The sequence below is a fragment of the Macrobrachium rosenbergii genome, chromosome 9 (assembly GCF_040412425.1).
Source record: "Macrobrachium rosenbergii isolate ZJJX-2024 chromosome 9, ASM4041242v1, whole genome shotgun sequence".
NCBI classification, from domain to species: Eukaryota; Metazoa; Arthropoda; class Malacostraca; order Decapoda; family Palaemonidae; genus Macrobrachium; species Macrobrachium rosenbergii.
The window spans coordinates 37634570-37652052 of NC_089749.1; the positions used below are offsets into that span (position 1 = coordinate 37634570).

A 17483-nucleotide genomic window follows, 5' to 3' on the forward strand; every position below is an offset into this window, starting at 1 on the left:
ACAACAGTCTCGTTCGGTTGCTTATGGCTGTACGCATTTTCGCAAGAGTATAAGGTTACTAACAATACTTTTATCATTCTCTTACTTTTTTAACTAGAAGATGGAATAAAGAGATGGAGAAAAAGAAGTTGGTCTATTGTAAGTTGGTCTCTCTTGCTGCTTGATTCTATGGCAACTGTAGTGTACGCTGTTGCCTGTGCCCACTCAAAATTTAAAAATATTTTCTAAATATTGTCGTACCGGTATTAATTGCTAACTCCATCGTAAACCCGAATTATCGTAAGACGAATTATCGTCACTCGTGCACTACCTGTATTTACAAACGCACAAAAATTGCAAACAAACACTGACCTATTTTAACTTCCAACACAACGAAAGCAAGTGAGGTCAGCTCATTGAATTAATGTACCTATTCCAACCTCTCGGGCCAACGTATCGTACACCGTACGCTGCCTGATTGTACGTTGCTGCCTGCACCAGTCGCCCGCGAAATTTAAAAATACGTATTTTCAAAATATCCTCGTATCGATATTAATTGCTAACCCCTTCGTAAAAGCGAATTATCATAAGTCGAATTATCGTAACTCGAGCACTACCTGTATAAAAAGAGGGCCCATAAAACACTATTTGAACGTTGCAACCATATATTTCGACCACTTCCTTCTGTGCCCCTGTTCACTGGTAAAATATGGACAGATGAAATGTTACAGGAGTATATATACAAAGCATATGTAGGTGTGGCATTAAGTCTCCGATGGTATGCAGGTGACTGTTCCCAAGAAGGAGGGAAAATAAACAATTCCCTGGTGGTTTTTTGGCCTCATTAACTCTTGTTTTGTGATTCGTCTGGTGGTCGTGTTTCCTGGAGCACCTGTTTGAGAAGAGGTATAAGGATTAACCCATCGATTTCATCCACTTTCCAATGTCCTCCTGACAAGTCCATATTGTTGGTTTGATTGATGATAGCAGATTTCAGCACCTTTCTTTTGTACTGACAGCTACTTTTGAAAACCAGCTCTGCCTTGCTCCAATTTATGGAATGGCCTCTATCCCTGATATGTAGAAAATGGTATTTTCATTATAAAATAAGTTTTTAAATATACTTACCTGGTAGTTACATATATATAGCTTTATCCATGATTAAACGCACGGCAGAAATTCAAAATTCATGTGGCAATCGCGATAGATGGTCAGGTGGTCATACCTGTGCGCCCTCTACCAGGTACCTGGAACCATTCCCAATTGTCCTCAGAAATTCCATGCCCCTGTTCTCAGAGGGGAGGAGGAGGGACCTTTTATATATGTAACTACCAGGTAAGTATATTTAAAAACTTATTTTATAATGAAAATACCATTTTCTAAATATCTAACTTCCCTGGTAGTTACATATATATAGCTGATTGACACCACTGGTGGTGGGTTAGAGAACCATAACACCGTTGGGAATTCGTATAATTACTAAACACTATATATTAGCTGTAACCATACTCTGGTTCCTACCTGATAAGGAAGCTGGCTTCATAGTTATCCTGCCTCATTCACCTGCATTCCTTGAGAGACCCAGCGATCCACCCAGGGGCTGTAGAAAGTCTCTATGGGGCTGTCACACGGTCCTCAACCTTAACATGACAAGACCACCACCCTTGCTATCCTGGCATAGCCATGGACAAAGAGCTGACCACCTGACCCACTAACACCACTAAAAACACACTCCATAAAACCTAACTTAGACTTGCAACCCCAGACTGTGGAAGGTTGCAACAACCTTCACAGACAACCTGTGAGTTCAAATCAAGAAAAAGCAAGGGTATAATAAAAATAAGGATATAGGTTAGAGGCAGTAGTACCTTCTCCAACTACAGCGCCGGAGGCAACGTACGGACCCAGGGAACAGCAATCCTCATATTGAGTCTGTGCTTCTTTTAGGTAACAATCTGCGAAGATAGACTTGCTTCGCCAGAATGTCACTTCCAAAATCGATTTCATAGACTTGTTGTGTCTATAGGCCATTGAAGTCGCCACAGCTCTTACGCCATGCGCTTTGACTTTGAGGATTGGGAAGCTTTTTCGTCACAGTCTTGGTGAGCTTCCCTTATTAAATCCTTGATAAAGAATGTCAGTGCATTCTTTGATAAGGGCAACTGTGAAGGTTTCTTCACGAGCACCAGAGGTTGTCTGTCTGACCTCCCATGTTTCTGGTCCTCTGTAAATAAAATTTTAGGGCCCTAACTGGACAAAGGCCTCTCTCTTTTTCCTGTCCTACTAAATGAGACAGCCCTGGTATGGTAAGGGATCTGGGCCATGGTTGAGAGGGGTTCTCATTTTTAGCGAGAAAACCAAGTTGTAGCGAGCAGACTGCATTCTCCCCATTGAAGCCTACCTTCTTGCTAAAGGCTTGTAATTCTCCTACCCTCTTGGCTGTAGCCAACGCAACCAAGAATAGCGTCTTCTTAGTGAGATCCTTCCATGAAGCCTTGTCGAGAGGTTCAAACCTGCTCGAGGTTAAAAACTTCAGGACTACGTCCAAATTCCAAGAGGTGGTCGGGTTGTCCTTCCTCTTAACTGTCTCAAAGGACCTTATGAGATCCGTGAGGTCCTTGTCTCCCGACACGTCAATAATTCTGTGACAGAAGACAGAAGCTAGCATGCTGCGGTATCCCTTGATGGTTGATACTGCTAGTTTTTCTTGGGTTTTTAAATGCAGCAGAAAATCTGCCAGTTGAGTTAGAGAGGTACTGGAAGAGGAAATGTTATTAATTCTGCACCATTCCCTGAATACGTCCCACTTTGACTGGTACACCTTGAGTGTGGGCGTCCTCCTCGCTCAGCGATGGCTCTTGCAGCTTCCTTGAAAAGCCCTTTTCTTGCCAGTTTTTCGATAGTCGAAAGGCAGTTAGGTTGAGAGCGAGAGATTTTGATGATATCTCTATATGTGGCTGTCTGAGTAGATCGTTCCGACAAGGTAACAATCTGGGGGTGTCTACTAGCCACTCCATCACTTCTGTGATCCATGGTCTCATGGGCCAAAATGGAGCTATCAGGGTCATGCAGGCGTCGTTCGACTCCTGAACACTTCTTCATGACTCTGTCTAGGATCTTGAATGGGGAAAAGCGTAACGTGTCTAGTCCTTCCCAATCTATGAGGAAGGCGTCCACTGCCACTGCTTCCTGGTCTGGGACTGGAGAGCAGTAGACTGGCAACCTCTTTGTTCTCTGTGTGCAAAGAGGTCTATTGTGATTCTCCCCACAGATTCCAAAGCCTGTTGCACACCTCGTGATGTAGGGTCCATTCTGTCGTGAGAACCTGTCTTCCTCTGCTGAGAAGATCCGCTCTGACGTTCTTCTCTCCCTCTATGAAGCGGGTTATCAGAGTTATGTTGTTCGCTTCTGCCCACAGCAGGAGATCTTTTGCTGCCTCGTAAAGGGAATCCGAACGAGTGCCACCCCGTTTCCTGATGTAGGCCAACGCTGTGGTGTTGTCTGCGTTGACCTGTACTATCTTGTTCTGGACCTTCTCCTGGAAGTGCACTAGCGCTAGATGAATGGCCACCAGTTCCTTGACGTTTATATGCCATTTCTTCTGATGGTTTTCCCATAGACCTGAGATCTCGCCCTTCCCCAGCGTTGCACCCCATCCCACGTCCGATGCGTCTGAATACAGCACTAGGTCGGGGTTCTTCTGTTGAAGTTCGAGGCCTTCTTGTAGTTTGTTGGGGTCGTCCCACCAACTCAATTGATTCCTGATTCCCAGAGGGATCGGAGTCCACGTCTCTAGGTCTTGGCCTCTTTTCCAATAACTTGACAGATGGAACTGAAGTGGACGTAGATGTAGTCTTCCCAGGGAGACGAATTGTTCGATCGAGGAGAGGGTCCCCAGCAGACTCATCCACTCCCTCGCCGAGCAGGTCCATCTCCCTAGAAAGAGCTTCACCTTTCCTAAGCAATCCAGAATGCGTTTTGGGGCTGGAAAAGCCCGAAAAACCACTGACTGAATCCTCATCCCCAGGTAGATGATGTCTTGTGAAGGCATCAGCTGTGATTTGGCTAGATTTACTACCAGTCCTAGCTGTTGCGTCATATTCATTGTCACTTGTAGATCCTCCAGACACTTTGCTTGCGATCTGGCTCTGATTAGCCAGTCGTCCAGGTACATCGATATTCGTATCCCTTTTAGATGTAACCAGTGAGCTATATATGTTCGATGCCACTTGTGTGAAAACGTAAGGAGCCGTGCTTAGTCCAAAACAAAGTGCTCTGAACTGATAAGTTGTCCCAAGATGCACAAACCTCAGATATTTTCTGTAGTTCGGGTGAATTGGTGCGTGAAATCACGCGTCCTGCAGGTCTATTGATACCATCCAGTCTTCTTGTCTGGTGCCTGCTAGGACTGGCGCAGATGTCTCCATAGCAAACTTGACTTTGTTTACGTACTTGTTCAGTGGACTTACGTCCAGAACTGGTCTCCAACCCCCGAGTTCTTGGGTACCAGAAAAGTCTGTTGTAAAATCCCTCTGACTTAGAGGTCCTTTACCTCTTCTATTGCTGCTTTTGATAGCATCTGGGTTACCTGTTCTTGAAGAGCTGCTGCTTTGCTCCCCGAGTATGTAGCTGTCAACTCTAACGGTTCTGGTGAAAGAGGAGGCTTCCTTAGGAAAGGATCTTTTATCCTTCCTTCAGTACTGACTGTCCAGTCGTCCGCTCCCCTTTGGCTCCACTCTTGCCAGAAGTGGGATAACCTGGCTCCCACTTGTGTCTGGAGGTTGTTGTGTTCACTTCTTGGGTTTCGGTTGCTGCTTGGGGTTCTTACGAGGTTGTCCTCCAGCAGCCATTCTCTGACTTCCTCTCGAAAGGGCTCTCCCACGAAAGGGCTGACGCGTAGGAGGCGCTTCCTTCTCCTTCCTGGCTAAAAAGTTTGCCGGAAGAACTTTCCTAGCAGTCCTTGTGATCAGATCTTGCGTTGATTGTTGCGCAAGGGCTGCTGATAAGTCCTTAACCAGCTCTGAAGGGAAGAGCTGTTTGGTTAAGGGAGCATACAAGAGCTCTGATCTCTGAGCGAGAGTCACTCCTGACGTCAGGAACGAACACAGCATAGCTCTTTTCTTAATAACACCTGCTGTGAAAAGGGCAGAGAGTTTGACCGTCCCATCCCTCACACCTTTACCGAGACAGGCAATAAGGTGCATTTGCGTGTCGTTCTTCTCATCTGTAACATCTGCGAGAGCTGCGAGAGTCCAGTCCATCAAGCTGAAGACTTCAATAGTCCTGAAGACGCCTTTCAGCAAGTGGTCCAATTCGGAGTGGACCACAGAACCTTGGCCTTTGTCATGGCTGTTCTCGAAGAAGTCTCACGAGTCTGGAGAAGTCCCCCTTGGGAGGAGGCAGGAACTCCCAAGCCGAGAGCCTCCCCAGTCTCGTACCACACGCTGGATCTAGAAGACAATCTCGTCGGGGGAAAGGAAAAGGTTGTCCTTCCCTGTTCTTTCTTCTTTAAAATCCAATCATTCAGTGTCGAAAAATGATATTTTAATGATAAAATAAAGTTTGTTCATACTTACCTGGCAGATATATATATAGCTGTATTCTCCGAAGTCCGACAGAATTCCAAAAACTCGTGGCACACGAGTGGGGCCAGGTGGTTAGTACCCATTCCCGCTGCTGGGAGTGGGTATCAGGAACCATTCCCATTTTCTATTCAGATTTTCTAGTGCCACTGTCTCCTGAGGGGAGGAGGGTGGGCACTATGATTATATATATCTGCCAGGTAAGTATGAACAAACTTTATTTTATCATTAAAATATCATTTTGTTCATGCGACTTTACCTGTCAGATATATATATAGCTGAATCCCACCATTGGAGGTGGGAAGAGACAGAATAGGATTTAGAAACAAATATATGTAGGCGATTGACGCCTTGGTTCCTTACTTGTTAGCATAGCTGACTTCGTGATTACTGTCACCCAAGCCTGCTTCTGCTTTACTACAGTCTCCAGCAAGGTAGTGACCTATATAGCCGGTGAGTTCTAGATGATCTGTCCACGGGGCGTGACCACAATGGGGCTAGATCATAAGACCATACTGTGAGAGCAAAAGGAGCAACGACCAACCACCTGACCGAGAGCATCAACAGGACCTGCCGAAGGGACGCCAGATCGTGGGAAGCCCCGTAACCAACTTACAGCTTTCTCGACATGCCCTCTCCCTGGTCCTGGGAGTCCGACAGAGGTCCAGGCCTATGTTAGCATAGCTGACTTACGCGTGATTACTGTCACCCAAGCCTGCTTCTGCTTTACCAGAGTCTCCAGCAAGGTAGTGACCTATATAGCTGGTGAGTTCTAGATGATCTGTCCACGGGGGCGTGACCACAATGGGACTAGATCATAAGGCCATACTGTGAGGGCAAAAGGAGCAAAGACCACCTGACCTAGAGCGTCAACAGGTCCTGCCGAAGGGACGCCAGATCGGGGAAGCCCCGTAACCCTCTTTTTTGGCTTTCGACATGCCCTCTCCCAGGTCCTGGGAGTCCGACAGAGGTCCAGGCCTAGAAAGCGTTATGGGACCGATCTGACGTAAAAAACAAAATCAAGATTAAAATATACTTCCTAATCTCTAAAGGATAGGATGAGTATCGCTCCTGCCCGCAACACTGTGTCTGCAAGCGACAACAGGTCCTGCCGAAGGGACACCAGATCGGTGGGAAGCCCCCGTAACCCTCCTGTGGCTTCGACTTGCCCTCTCCCTGGTCCTGGGAGTCCGACAGAGGTCCAGGCCTAGAAGTGTTATGGGGCCGATCTGGAGTGCGAAACGTATGGTCCTAGCGAATAGCAGTCTTCGTATGTCGTCTTCACGTCCCGCAAGTAATGTGAGGCTAACACTGAATTGCTTTGCCAGAAGGTGGTACCCAGAAGATCGCTAAGGGACATGTTCTTCTGGAAAGCCACCGAGGTTGCAATGGCTCTAACCGTGAGCCTTAACTTCAAAAGACTCAAGTCACTGTCTTGAACATCGGAAAGTGCGTCTAAAATGGTGCTTTCTAAAAAGAACGCCAGTGCATTCTTAGAAAGAGGCAAATCCGGCCTCTCTTGACAGAGCACCACAGACTGTCCGAAGGACCTCGACTTTCCTGAGTCTTCTGCAAATAAAATTTGAGAGCCCTGAAAGGACACATGACTCTTTCTGGTTCTTGTCCGAGAATTTCCGTCATCACCCTTAATCTCGAAGGTCCTGGGCCAAGGGGTAGACGGGTTCTCGTTTTAGCAAGAACATAGGGCTTAGAGAACATACTGCATTATGGCCTCTAAAACCTACATGATTATTGATAGCCTGAAGTTCACTAACTCTCTAGCGCGTAGCCAGAGCAGTTAGGAAAATAACCTTCCTTGTCACATTCTTGAGACGCCGAAAGAAAGAGGCTCGAAGGTATTTGACATAAAAAATTTAGGACGACATCCAGGTTCCAGGGAGGCATCCTGGAATGAGGTACCTTGACAGTCTCAAAGGATCTCAAGAGATCGTGAAGATCCTTGTTGTCGGCTGATAGTCTGAATGCAGTAGACTCAGAGCGGGAAGTTTTGAGGTACCTTTCGAAATGGGGCTGCCTGAGCAGATCTACCAAGGACGTCCCCATAACCTCCACAGCTCTGACATACTTCCTCGTGAAGGGTCCACTCGGTCGGTAGAAGCTGACGCTGTCGACCGGCCGAGAAGGTCCGCGGATATTCTCCACTCCTGCAACGAACCTCGCAAGGATCGTGATCCCCCCGCATGGGCCCAAAGCAGGATTTCCTTCGCCAGGGCGAACAGGGACCGGAACGAAGTTCCTCCCTGTTTCTTGAGGTATGCCAGGGCTGTGGAGTTGTCTGAATTTACTTGGTACGACTCAGCCTGACACTTGGCTCTCGAAGGATTGAAGGGCCAGCAGGATCGCCCTAATTCCTTGAGATTGATGTGCCAGGACACCTGTTCCCCTCTCCAGGTGCCTGACACTTTCTTCCCTCCTAGTGTTGCTCCCCATCCCTCCCTGGGAGCGTAGGAAAACAACACCAGGTCGGGGCTCTGAAGGCGTAGAGAAACCCTTCTGCCAACCTCGAGGGGTCGAGCCACTACCTCAGGTGAATCTTGAAAACGGGAGAGATCTTCAGGGTCTCCTCTAGATTCTCCTTGTCTATTCAGTTTTCCGCCAGGAAAAACTGGAGCGGCCTGAGATGAAGTCTTCCCAGGGAAACAAACTTCTCCAGAGAGGAAATGGTCCCCAGCAAACTCATCCATTCCCTCATCGAGCATATTTCCTTCCCTAGGAAGGATGAGACTTTCTAAGCATTGCTACTGACGTTCCTGGGATGGAAAAGCTTGAAAAGCCACTGAATCCATCTGAATCCCCAGATAGACGATGGACTGCATCGGGATCAGATGGGACTTTTCTTCGTTCACTAGAAGTCCTAGGGACTTTGTCAACTCTAAAGTCGCATTCAGGTCCTCCAGACACCTTGACTGTGAAGAGGCTCGGATGAGCCAATCGGCCAGGTAAAGCGAGATACGAATACCCGCCAAGTGAAGCCATCTCACCACATTTCTCATGATAATCGTGAAGATCATGGGAGCTGTGCTTAGCCCGAAGCAAAGAGCTCTGCATTGAAACACTTTCGTCCCCTAGTACAAAACCTCAAATACTTCCTCGACTGGGGATGTATGGGAACGTGAAAGTAAGCATCCTGTAAGTCCAGAGCGACCATCGAATCTCCTGGTCTTAATGCTCCTAAAACAGACTGGGACGTCTCCATCGTGAACTTCTCCTTCACCATGTAGCGGTTCAGTCTACTGACATCTAGGACTGGTCTCAATCCTCCCGACTGCTTCGGAACTAGGAACAGTCGGTTGTAGAATCCTGGGCAGTCCAGCTCCAGGACTTGCTCCACAGCTCTTTCTCGAGCATTTGCTCTAATAGCTCGAAAAGGATCTGTTGCTTCTCTTGATGGAATGAGGACGACAGATCCCTGGGCGACGTGCACAGAAGTGGTGAGTCGAGAAAGGGGATCTTGTATCCTCTCTTGATAACTTCAAGGGACCAGGTGTCTGCCCCTCTTACTCTCCAGGCTCTCGCAAACGAAAGAAGCCTGGCTCCTACAGGTGTCTGGAGGCGCTGCAAGTCACTTCCTGCCCCAAGGTTTAGGCGGGGCTCCGCCTCTGAAAAGACCTCTACCTCGGGGAGAAGATCTCGAGGAAGAAGCTCCTCCACGAAAGGGCTTCTGCTTCCTGGAGGTCTGACCCGACAACGACATCAAAGGGACTGCGGGCGTCTTGACGAGTGGGCCAAGAGGTCTTGAGTGGCCTTCTCCTTCAAGCTGGAGGAGAGATCCTTGAACAAGGACTGGGGAAGAGATGGCTCGAAAGCGGGGAGAACAGCAAAGCCCTCTGCGACGGAGAAACTGACTTTGCAAAAAGTATGGCGCCAAAAGGCATCTGGTGTTCCCAGGCGGTCACCCATCCAAGTACTGACCAGACCCAACGTGAAGCTTAACCGCTGATCGCACGAGAAGCGGTGCTTTCAACGTGGTATGGCCGTTGGCTGGTAGGGCCATAGGCTGTAAAGTTACAGTACAAGGCCCTCTACTTCAAGAGGCCCGCACAAAGTGGGAAGCCAGTTCCTCCGAGCCATCCCTGACTGCCTTGTCCATGCAGTTCAACATGCTGGACAGCTCCCCAGGCAGATCGAGTGGGACTCCTAATCCTGACGTCTAGAGCCCCCAAACACCAGTCCAGGAAATTGAAGACCTCCATGGTTCGAACCAGTCCTTTCAAATGGTGATCCGTCTCCGACATAGTCCAGGACACTTTGGCAGCCGACAGGAGGGACCTGAAAAAAAGGCGGCGTCGATCAAGCTAGCGAGTCTCCCTGGGACGACGAAGGAACTCTTGAGCCGACGTCCTCCCCGGTCTCTTACCACAAACCTGCCTTGCCGCTCAGCTTGGACGGAGGCAGGGCAAAAGAAGTCTTGCCTTGGGTCTTCCTTTCCTCCATCCAGGTGTTAACCTTCTTGAAGGCCTTCTTCGTCGCCAGAGACGAAGTCATCTTGACAAACCCCGGCGCTCTCCTCGTCTAGGACGAAGCAAACTGCGAAGGAGGAGAGAGAGGGGCCGAGGGTTTGAAACTTGTCGCCAAACAAGTCCTTAAGAAAAGCCGGCTAACACCTGGTAGTCCGTAGACGAGGAAGGGGGAGGCTGCTCAAGGACTGCAGGCTCCGACTCACAAGAGACTTCTCCCTCTTCAATGGGAGAAACGAAGCTTCTTGCGGTCCAACACGCAGATGGGATCTACGCTTCCCGAAGTCTTTGATTGCTCTGAAGTGTCACCGAGCAACCAAAGAGGCGTCCTCCCGAGAGTCCATCCGGCGTCCTGCACGGCAGCGAGAGGAGCGTCCTGACGAGCTGCTACAGAAGCGCCCAGGATAGCTGCTTGCGGAGCGTCACGATGGCGGTCCAGCCGAGCGTCCTGCATGGCAGCGAGAGGAGCGCCCTGACGAGCAGCTACAGAAGAGTCCAGGATAGCTGCTTGTCCGGAGCGTCACGATGGCGGTCCAGCGAGCGCCCTGCACGGCAGCGAGAGGAGCATCCTGACGAGCAGCTACAGAAGCATCCAGGATTGCTGCTTATGAGCGTCACGCTGCAGCAGAGTGTCATGATGGCGATCCAGCGAGTGGTGAGCACGACTGGGAGACGAAGCATGCTTGACAGAAAGGCCCCCAGTCAATATATTGTGAAATAGGCTACCTACTTGGGAAGTCTCAACTCCCGCTTAGCCTACTGAGTACTAGAATTTGGCTCGCCTACGTTAGGCGGTAGATATAAATCAGTCTCGGCGAGATAAAACCTATTCTCATCGTTTTTTAACTAAAATTATGGTAGGTTATCTCCTCACCCTGACTAAAACTAATGTTTGATACCGACCTGAGTAAATTATGGCATCTTTAACGTTTACCGTGCTACTTTGAACTCTGGCGTTTGTTTACTTTTTACTAGGAGGCAGCCATTGCCTATGTGGCGTCACTCTAGTCCCTGCTCTCGGTAGACTATCTCCAAAAACAAACCTTACATTTCCTTTAATAACTCCATAAGTGTTTGATTTTGTTGTAACAACATAGTTACGATAACTTTATTGGACATATCCTCTTCAGCGTCCGCTGTTTACGAGTCCGTTTTCACGACGTGCACTTTGATTGACCCAGCGTTACTATTGTTTCTTCTTTATTATCGCTGACTCGCTCAATCTATGCACCTCCGCAATAGATAATATTTTGTTAGCCATCTTCCAGATGCAAAAAGGAGCACTATTAGTGCGAGAATGAAATCCTGAACTAATAAATTAGCAGGGTGGGAGGCAAAGTAAGCGATCATTTATCAACAAACCTGCCCCCTACACTCATGCATATAAAGTGAGGATCTACCGAAACTTTGGTAGCCTCACCTTAAACTCATTCACACATCATACTCTGAAGCTAGCAAAACTAGATCCAGACATCATCCAAAGAGCAATCAAAAGCTAATTCCACAAAAGCGTATGCCAATCCACAATCCAAAGACAAAAACCAAAAGTCAAATAGAATACTTAAGTGGAAAATAACGAGTTTATTTAAATCCAAAGACGGAGGTACTGAAAACAGTTGTTGACAGTACCGGCGACAGAGAAAATCTGAATAGAAAATGGGAATGGTTCCTGATACCCGCCTCCCAGCGGCGGAATGGGTACTAACCACCTGGCCCCACTGCGTGTGCCGCGAGTTTTTGGAATTCTGTCGGACTTCGGAGAATACAGCTATATATATATCTGACAGGCAAGTCGCATGAACAAAAGCTCTCTTCACTGATCTGGCTAACACTGTCTTCTTGAAGGAAGAAGACTTCTGGGGTCTACCCATCATAAATTGCGAGGGCGGACTCCGAGGTACGGCCTGTTGGAAATCACTGGGAAATAAGTCTGCCAATAGCGTAAGTAGTCTTTTCAGATCTGCAGCATGAAGAGTTTCTTGCGTCTCCTCCTCCGAGATCTCTTCCAAAGGATTCGCTATTTCCGATGTCGAACAAGTGGGGAATCGTGCGATCGTCCTGCTTTGCGTGCGCCACGCATGAAGCGCCCAACTTGCAAGTTTAGAAGACGTCACGATCCTTGTCACCTCCCGTCACCCGTGCGGCTTGCTGCGAGGAAGCGTCTATGAGCGCTGCAACTTGCAGCGAGTCCGCGTCTTGCTGGCTGTTAGCATCTTGCTGTCCTAACTCCTGCCTTATCCTCTTCTTGGGTCTGTTGACGTCCTTAGGTTCCTTCCTGTGTGGTTCTTCTCTTAGCCCTTGCGACTTGTAAGCGTCAAAAAGAGACGCAAGGACTGCTGAACTTCTGGCAAGAACTTTACTTTGTGGTGCCACTTGCTGCTGGGAAACAACTGGAGATGGCACTGCACGAACTTCTACAACTTCGGAGACTCTTGCTGGGATCTTCTGATGATGAGGGGTGGACGCCGCTTGTGACACGCCCCATTCTGGGGCGGGGAGAAGCATGAACTGACGTAATGTACACGTCTTCTTCCTCCGAATAAGTTATCGTCTTACGCCTCTGTTTAGGCGCGGACACGCCATCTTCTTCCGACAGGAATCTCTCCGGAGAGCTCCATTTGCTGCAAGAGGGTTGTTGGAGCAGGAAGGGGGACCTGCGTCTCTTGATAGGTCTTGATTCTTGAGATTGACGCCAACCACATCTTGGTCTTGCGTCATCCGAGGATGACGAACACTTCCTCATCTTGCCTTTCCTGCGGCAAGGGGGAGCGTCCTGGGATGTGTCAACAGGATCGCTAGATTAAACCGCTCGTTGTTCAACGTCTCTCACCTCCCTTAGCCTGTCGTTCCTTCTCTCAGGGTTGGGGAGCATGGAAGAGGTCTAGGGCTAGGAGCGTGACAGACACGAACGGACGCACCCTCCACTGCACTAACACTGTCACCAAACTTCTGTTGCAAACTATGCACTGCCCCCCCACATCACTTGCCTATCCGAAGTAAGGGATTGCACTGTAACTCCTAAGGCAGAAATAGCAGCCATAATATCCTTCAAAGATTTTACTTACCACCGACTCATGCAGGAGGATCAGGGTACTACTACCTTAGGGCTAGGATCAGGAATATTAGTATCAGACAAGTTAGAAAGGACTTGACTATCAGAAGACCTAGCTGACAGAACACTCGAAGATCTAGCTCTCCTAATTCTGTCCTTTTCAATCGCCTCACATAGCGATCATACTCTCTCCACTCTCTCTCAGACAAACTTTCACACTCCTTACATCTATCATCAAATGCACACACATGACCTCTGCATTTCTTACATATTGTGTGGGGATCAAGAGCAGCCTTTGGAAGCCGGGTCTTGCATCCCTCCCACACATTCTGACAACAGAGTCAGCCATCTTGAGAATCCAAAAAGCAAGTTCAAATAAAACTGTCCAAGTCGAAACCGACAAAATTTAGCTTATCAGTGTGAAATAGAAATCCAGGAAAATCCAACATCAGCGTAAAGCCATCAACGAAAACAAAACCAAGTAATGGGTACTTCACCAATTGTAGACAAAGCAAACCAATAGTAGAGCGAATTTCCAACGTGTTGCTAGAACGACGGCAGGGAATTTCTGAGGACAATTGGGAATGGTTCCAGGTACCTGGTAGAGGCGCACAGGTATGACCACCTGACCATCTAAAAAAACATTGCCGCGAATTTTTAATTTCTGCCGTGCGTGCATAATTAATCGGCGGGATAAAGCTATATATGTGTAACTACCAGGGAAGTTAGATATTTAAAAATCCTTGAACTCTCTGAAGCATATCATACTGGTCTTTTGTGCTCTGTTAATCTTCGCGAGAGGGGCCTGCCTGTCTCTCCCACATACATCTCATTACAATTGCTACATGGAATCTTGTAAACTACGGCTTCTTCCCCTTTTTTATTTAAGTATACGTTAACAAGCGAGTTCCTGATGGATTTGGGATAATGGATGATAAAAGGATTGTTAGACCTGAGTTGTTCTGTGGCTTTTTGGATGTTTTCGTCGGACGGAAGCTTTAATTTTTGTTAAAATCTATCTGTCTGTTGTGAGTGGGACCTTTATAGTATATTTTATTCGTGCTGAATTCTTTATCTAGGTACCCATTTGAACATATTCTAAGCTCTCTGAGGAATAAGTTGCACCCTACCATGATCTTTACGGAGACACTGTGGTAGCTTAAGAAATGAATATAGGAAACAGTGAAAGTGGGTTTCCTATATACTTTGAAGGCATATCTGTTCTGTTCTCTTATGATCAGTACATCTAGGAACGGGAATTTTCCTTCCTTTTCCCATTCTGTTTTGAATTTTATGGTCGGAACTAGCGAATTTAGTCTATTCAAAAATTCATTAAAGTCTCCCAACTATTGTCCCAGAAAGTAAAAATATCATCTACATATCTAAGCCAGATCATATTATGGGTTTGATAGACGACAAAATTTCTGTTTGAAATATTCCATGTACAATTTTGGTAGAAGGGGTGATAAAGGGACTTCCCATGCTACAGCCAAATTTTGTTTGTAAAATTACCATTGAAAGACAACACGTTGTTAGTTACACAGAGGTTGATAAGTTTTAAAGTTTTATCTATGCCAAAAGGAAAATGGTCTTCATATGGTTGTAACTTCCTCTCTAAAAAAAAAAAAGACAACACGTCGGCGATCGGGACTTTAGTAAATAATGACTCGGCGTCAGGCTGAGCAGTTTGATGTTATTTGAGGGGATGTTTAAACTATTAAATTTTTTGTATAAAATCCTCTGCATGTTTGACGTGGGAGGATGAGAAGGTTCCTAGAATGGGTGATAACAGGTCTGCGAGCCATTTTGACAATTTACACATGAAAGAGCCCCTGCTAGATATTATGGGGCGTAAACACCTAACGCAACTGCTCTACCCACCACATATTATCGAGAAGGGTATAACAAAGTGAATAAAATATACTACAAAGGTCCCACTCACAACAGACAAATAGATTTTAACAACAAAACAAAGCTTCCGTACGATGAAAACACCCAAAAATCCACAGAACAACTCAGGTCTTACAGTCCTTTTATATACCATTATCCCAAATCCATCAGGAGCTCGCTCGTTAACGTACACATAAATAAAAAAAAGGGGAAGAACCGGAGTTGACAAGATTCCGTGCAGCAATTGTAAAGAGACTTACGTGGGAGAGACGGGCAGGTCTCTCTTGCAAAGATTAACAGAGCACAAAAGATTGGTACGTTATGCTTTGGAGAGTTCAGGGATTTTTCTACATATCAGGATAAAGGCCATTCCATAAATTGGAGCAGGGCAGAGCTGGTTTTCAAAAGTAGCTGTCCTGTACAAAAGAAAGATGCTGGAATCTGCTATCATCAATCAAACCCACAATATGAACTTGTCAGGAGGACATTGAAAGCGGATGAAATCGATGGGTTAATCCTTAAACCTCTTCTCAAACAGGTGCTCCAGGAAACACAACCACCAGACGAATCACAAAAACAGGAGTTAATGAGGCCAAAAACCACCAGGAATTGTTTATTTTCCCTCCTTCTTGGGAACAGTCACCTGCATACCATCGGAGACTTAATGCCACACCTACATATGCTTTGTATTTATACTCCTGTAGCATTTCATCTGTCCATATTTTACCAGTGAACAGGGGCACATAAAGAAGTTTGTGAAATATATGGTTGCAACGTTCATATATATATATATATATATATATATATATATATATATATATATATATATATATATATATATATATATATATATATATATATATATATATATATATATATATATATATATATATATATATAATATATATATATATATATATATTATATATATATATATATATATATATATATATATATATATATATATATATATATATATATATATATATATATATATATATATATAAACGATTCAACAAGTTCCTTGAAATAGTTTCATTACTTCATAATATTACATTCTTTTGCATCTAATTTATTCTGTGAGGCTTTTCACTCAGAAATAAATCACAATCTATACAAGGAAATTTGTATACAATATTGCTCTTTTCAGGGGCTATTTTTTATGAGCATGGTTTTTATATTATTATATGTAAAAGATACATTTGTACTAAACAATTTTAAAAAAGGTTTTGCAGCTTCAAATCTAATAAAATGTGGCAAACAAAGAGTGTTCGAGGACACTTCTTTCTTTCCAATTTTTCATAGAAGGTCTTTATAGCTTTATTGTGACAATTATCCATAATGTGAGTTGGATAGCATAGATCTCTTCCTATTTGCTAATGTTTTGGAATTCTTGATCTAAAAACTCAGGACTGACTATTCACAAGGCTCGAAGAAACATTGATGAAAAAACTGAAATTTTGGTATTTATATGATACCCTGAATACTAGTGTACATATGTCAAATTATGTCTTTTTCGTATAAACACTAAATTTACAATTAAAAGGTTCCCTTTTAATATAAACATTCATCTTTCTCTAACTCGAGTGTAAATTTAATAGAAGGGACTTGATCATTTAGTTGAGACAGCATATTATTTAACATCCAAATCTTTGGATATGATGGCTAAAATATCATCAACATAATGGTACTGATAAGTCCATGAGAAGAGAAACAACCTGTTACATGGTGTCTTTATTGATTAATAAAAAGCAGATACACACAGTATGGAGGCAGGTATTTAACTGACTCGTAAAGCCAAGTGACCTCCACCAGGTTGACATTAAACAACAAGCAAACAGTTGTTAAGAAGGCAACAACAATACACAACACTCCTCTGCAATAACTTAGAAAGCACAGAAAACTTCCATAACTTACAAAATAACTTAAAATAACAGCATCAAGGATACGTAAGTCTGTCCAGCAGACTACGTTCTATTACTGGGTAACGTCTCTCACCATGGAGTTACGAGTTAAAGTTACATGATCATCCAAAGTCAAAGGCAATGGCTCACTTCCTCCGTCAGTTAAACTGTCAGAACTTGATTTGCTCAACTCCTCAGTTACAGGCTCTTCCAGTGGTGAATGTTTATCAAAGCAATAATCTTCAGAAATTTTTTTTTCACATATTTCCTCTGAGCTTAAGCAAGGATCATTTGTTATGGAACCATCAGAACTCCAAAACTCAGGAACAGCAACAAGCTGGTCGATGTGTCAACGCCACACCTTTTCCCCAACCCTTACTGTGTATGAAACTGGACCAGTCTGTCTGACAATAACACCATTCTCCCACTTAGGTGATCCCCGAGCAAAACTTAATGCCTAAACACATTGACCATATTTCAGAGTTCTTAATTTACAGTTGGTAACCGAAATCATTTTTGATGTGGCGTTTTAAAAAAAAGCTCGGCTGGAGTAAGGCCAGTTGTTGCACGTGGTGTAATGTGATATTGCATTAACCCT

At 45.3% G+C, this 17483-nt stretch overlaps 1 protein-coding gene and 1 pseudogene across 3 annotated transcripts in view; both read right to left on the reverse strand.

Moving 5' to 3' along the window:
- LOC136841697 (adenylate cyclase CyaB) overlaps positions 1-17483 on the reverse strand; it is a 166234-nt gene that overhangs the window by 82058 nt on the left and 66693 nt on the right. The window lies entirely within an intron of this gene.
- On the reverse strand, positions 9446-9564 carry LOC136842184 (5S ribosomal RNA; annotated as a pseudogene).